Source organism: Anneissia japonica, unplaced genomic scaffold (genome assembly GCF_011630105.1).
Source record: "Anneissia japonica isolate Jap-2015-1 unplaced genomic scaffold, ASM1163010v1 scaffold4299_len23829_cov113, whole genome shotgun sequence".
In the NCBI taxonomy this organism is placed as follows: domain Eukaryota; kingdom Metazoa; phylum Echinodermata; class Crinoidea; order Comatulida; family Comatulidae; genus Anneissia; species Anneissia japonica.
The window spans coordinates 15,745-20,747 of NW_022751688.1; positions in this window are offsets into that span (position 1 = coordinate 15,745).

Consider the following 5,003-nt stretch of genomic DNA (forward strand, 5'->3'; position numbering starts at 1 on the left):
ATTATTGCCAATACCACAAAATAGTGCGTCGCATGAATGGTGCGGTCGGTTAATAGCATGTGAGTTCTAGAGAACTTAAGCTCGTGGGATCGTAACTCGTCATCTTCAGTTTCAATTTTTCTTTCCAATTTCTTATTTATTTTTCTTTCTCAATTTCAAGTACAGTAATTCAATTTTGTACAAATGATCATTCTAATATTCTTTTTTTTCTCTCCTTTTAATGTAAATTTAATACACATTCTAATTATTAAAAAAATAATGTGCATAGTTGCCATTCCACTATCGCACGTAGCATGAATGGCGCGGTTGGTTAATAATAATGTTCTGAAGAACCTAAGATCGTGAGTTCGAAACGCGTCTTGGTATTTATAATTTTTTTCCAATTTTAAGAAATTTCATTTTTTTTTCAATTTTAAGTATCTTAATTTTGTATAAATGATCATTCTAAATAATGTTTTATTTTTATTTTTTTTTGGAAAATAAACATTTTAATTATTCAAATATTTCTACGGTATCTTATTAGCTCTTCTAAAAAATCCAATATAATGACTTGCGCCTGTACCGTATTTAATCATGGAGGAACGCGCGGACCCGGTGAGAGGTCGCTGTTGTTAATGTTTAGTTTAAAATCGGGAAAAAACAAGAATTATGTTATCTTTTTACAAATTCATTAAATACTGTACTGTCAGTTTAACTTTAACTAGCCTAGTCGCCTGTGCCAAACTCGAATAATTTACAAGTAGATCTTCATTCGTATTTTCGTATAAATTATTATTTTTACTTAATTAACCATCTGTATGTCGGATTTTATCCAAGTCGAACACTTTTTTTTAAGGATTTTTGGTCCCACTCACTTTCGACCACAATGTAATTTCATAAGTAAAGAAGATGCCTGAAAGTTGTTGAAATGAACTGCGTAAAAATGAACCAGATTTAACGAAAGAGCGTTGTACAGTAAAGTGAAGTAAAATACATCAAAGACAATGTTTTTAAGTTTTATTTTCTGTGGTACATCACGCATATTAATTAGATCTCTATGGTTGCGAAAAATCGATGATAAAAGATCTTGGGAAATTTGTTGGCGCTTCAATTTACTATAATGGTGATGTGATGATGACGAATTTTACTATATAAAAGGGTCATTTGTGGCCATCTAAATGTACTATTTATTTCCCATAATTTTCGCACCTCAGGCCAAACATGATGGGGCTGAGATGGGTGTGGACTCACACTTTATCTTGAAGTGATCAAGTAAAGTAAATACATAAAAGACGGTGTTTTTTTTTTAAGTCTTCTACGGTCTCATCACATACTAATGATCACTATGATTGCCGAAATCGATAATAAAAGTTCATGAAAGATTTTTTCTGTCGTGCCAAGATGCATGAAGGCTGTTATCACATCCATATTTGATTTTGTTTAGTTCAAAAAATTAGACAGAAATATTGAGATGGTGCAGAGAACTTTAATTATAAAAATTAAAATGAAATGTGCCTGTTATTACTGTAGGTGAATCAATAATCTACAATTCATTATTATTTAGACCTAGGCCTATGGTCAACATAAAGATATTTCATGTCTCCTTTTTTGTTCTAACCCCCAAAATCCCATTTCACAAGTACCTGAATGGTTTCTGGTGTGAGATAGTCTCATTCTTCAAAAACTTCATGATAAGTGTTAATCATAGATAAATATGTTAACGTACGGTGTTTATTTGAATAATTATCCCCTCTAGAGCCTCATTTGGAATAAATGCCTTAATTTTTTCCTTAAATAATCAACTCCCCACCCAACCAAATGACTGTAAACAATCAACATCATTGTCAACATATTCTATTGATTTTATACTGCAGTAGAATTACATTTTTTTTTTCTTTCATTTTGATAGTAATTATGTAGTGAAATTTAAGGTCATATATTTTGAATATAATATACGCATCAAATTCACACCAAAAGAAAAAAAAATTATACTGTATAATAAATAAATGACGTGTTTAATGGCGAATACCTCAGTTTCTATGCATTTCTTCATATTATTGTAATGGGAAAAAATATAAAGTGCATGATTTCTTTTCCAATGATACCACATAATACAAAGTTTGACCAGATGCTTCCGCCATCTTGTTTTCTAAGATGGCGGCCAGTTAACCTTCTTGTTCAGTATAAAATTCTGAGTCGGAAAAACATTGTTGCCATAAATTAACATGAATTGCAAACTGGAGCCTATTTTACTACATAAGGCCCTTGTACTACAACTGTATTTACAAATGCACAACATAAACACAAATAAAAATACAATACATAATAACAATATAACATACAAAACAAGAATGTGTGTGTACAGTTGTACTGCATACTACGTACAGTAATGGATTGAGTCTCCTCATTTCCGTTAATGATTATAAAGAAATAAATAAAACAATGAAAAACAAAAGACTTCACTTTTTAAATGTTTTAAATAATGATAAAATAGCTACCTGGTATTTTCCAAAATCGAATAATCACTTTAAAATAGTCTATGTTATGAAAGTTGTTTTTGCAAATATTTACTGAACACACGATCCCCAAAGGTACTGCCTGTTGTTTTAAGAGGCGGATGTGATGGAAGGCCCATTGTGAAAAGATTTTTCATTTGCATTGTTTGTATGGCATGAAACCCGGCCCCGGCAAAAAGAAAAAAAAGAAAAAATAAATAAAAAAATGATAGCCCAGAACGCCTCAAATGTTATTTTTGGGCGTCTACAACACAAAGATCTCGCAGGGGCATGCCCCCGGACCCCCTAGGACAGTGTTGTCTCGATCGGCCTAACTTTCGGCCCCAACCCCTTTTGGACATCTCTGGATCCGTCCCTGTTTCAAACTCCTGATCAGAGGTCCAACACCTTATACACTGTGTCACATACTTCTACAGTTAAGGCATGGAGAAAATAAAATAGAAGGAGTAACAACGAGCTTATCGCTACTGTTTAATCCGATTAAACAACAGGAATTTCCCTATGGAAATGCATTGGGACGCCCGTGAAGCTTATCGCGATGCCGATCTCTTTAAACACAGACCTCCCCGCCGACAATTATCGAACCCCTATAGTTTGCTAGGCTCAGTTGAGAAAATAATTAACAACAAACAGAAATAAAGAAAAGAAATATACATGCGCAGTCTGTTTTGGCTTGTTTCTTCGATGAGTGTTATTGCTAGATAGATAGACCTTTTTTCGCTGCAAATTTTGATACGTGAAACTCCGAAATCGGACTGAAATAAGTGTTGTTTTCATCAATCGTAAGTATTGGCTCATTTTATCATATCTATGAAAGTAGTTTTTTTAAATTATGATTTTCAGGACGTTCTCCATATTAGCGGTTTGTAAAACAAATTGGTATCGAAACTAGAAAGATGTAGCTTTCGTTTGGTACCAGCAACAACAGTGTCCGATTATGTCCGACTGACTTACGAAGTTTAAAAGTTTGGCCTAAAAATTGTTACCGCCGTAAATTTACTTCCGGTTTTGTGAGGAATTCAAAACAATCCCGGACTAGGCCTAGACTTTAAATATGCTATTAAATCTCAATTTAAAGAAGTAGGCTACCGATTCTGGTGTTTTCATTTTAGGCCTAGGATAGGCCCTAGGCCTAAGCTAAGGGGCCTATAATAGTCTTAGAGTAATCGATGGCTGTTATTGTTAAGAGTAGTAGTTATAGGCCTAGGCCTAGTTAGCTTCTCTATGCCTAGGCTTAGAGAAGCTAGCTAGGCCTAGATATAACTAAACTAGCCTAGGCACTATCATTATGCATACGCCAGAGCTCCTTTCAGTTTCATGAGCCAAGAAAGTTAAATAATCCAACTAGGCCTAGCCTAACTTAGGGCTAGCACAGTTAATAAAAAAAGTTTTTTTTTTTTTTTTTTTTTTATGTTGACTTTTTTTATAGTTAAAATATGGAGCTGTCAAAGATATATTTACTTTTTATGTAAAACACATTTTATTTAATTTACTACTATTAATATTAATATTTAAATATCCAATTTATTTGTACAATTTTGAAAACACATGAATCATTCTACTATAAATTGTTGGGCCCGACATCTATCTCCAATAACTTATAAGCGATGCGCAAATGTAACTTTAGAATTAATAAATTTTAAATTTGAATTAAATCATGCTCCAATAAATTTAAACTATATATTTTTTTAACAGCGATACAAAATTTATAATCTTAAATTTATTGCAAAATTCTTTTTTAATGAACACATTTTTTTTTTCTTTTTAGAATGATGAACAACAAACATTCAACTTGCTTGAAGCCTATTTGTAGGCTTTGTGGCTCGGAAAAGGCTATTTCCACAGATCGCACCCCTTATTTGAAGGAAGGTTTCAAGGAAGTGATCCAGGCTAGTTTGTCTGTTGATATTAATTTTGATGTACCCGAAGTTCACCCACCATATATTTGCTACTGCTGTGTACTTAAGCTGAAAAGGTGGAAAAATGAACACAAGAAAAAGCGCAAAACTTCATGTAATATTCAGGTCAAAGTTTTCACTGACACAAAATGTTCATCATGTGAAGAGGTGCCTCTTTCACTGGAAGACTATAAGAAGGAAGCAGAGAAGTATTGCCTCATTTCAATGTTGCCACACAAGGATGAGTTGATGATCATAAGGCTTTCTGGAAGCGGAGAAGTGGCGATAAAATTAACGATTTTAAGCAACTTTTCATGGAGGCTGGTTGTTGCTGGTGTCAGCATGCGTGATGAAAAATTCATTTTTGGACAGAATTTTAGCCCATGCCTAACGCTAGAAGAGTGTGCAGCATTATGTAAATTAGTGAAAACTGCTGGAATTTGTAGTGGAAATAATGATTTCCAAGATTTAGTCGAAAAAAGGAAGGGTTGTGAAGGACAGGTTCCAGTAAGAATCACACCTAAAGATATATTCCTGAACAACACTATAAGACATGTGGATTGTCATCTGCTGGTAGAAAGTAATTGTTTTCGTTGTTCTATTTGTAAAG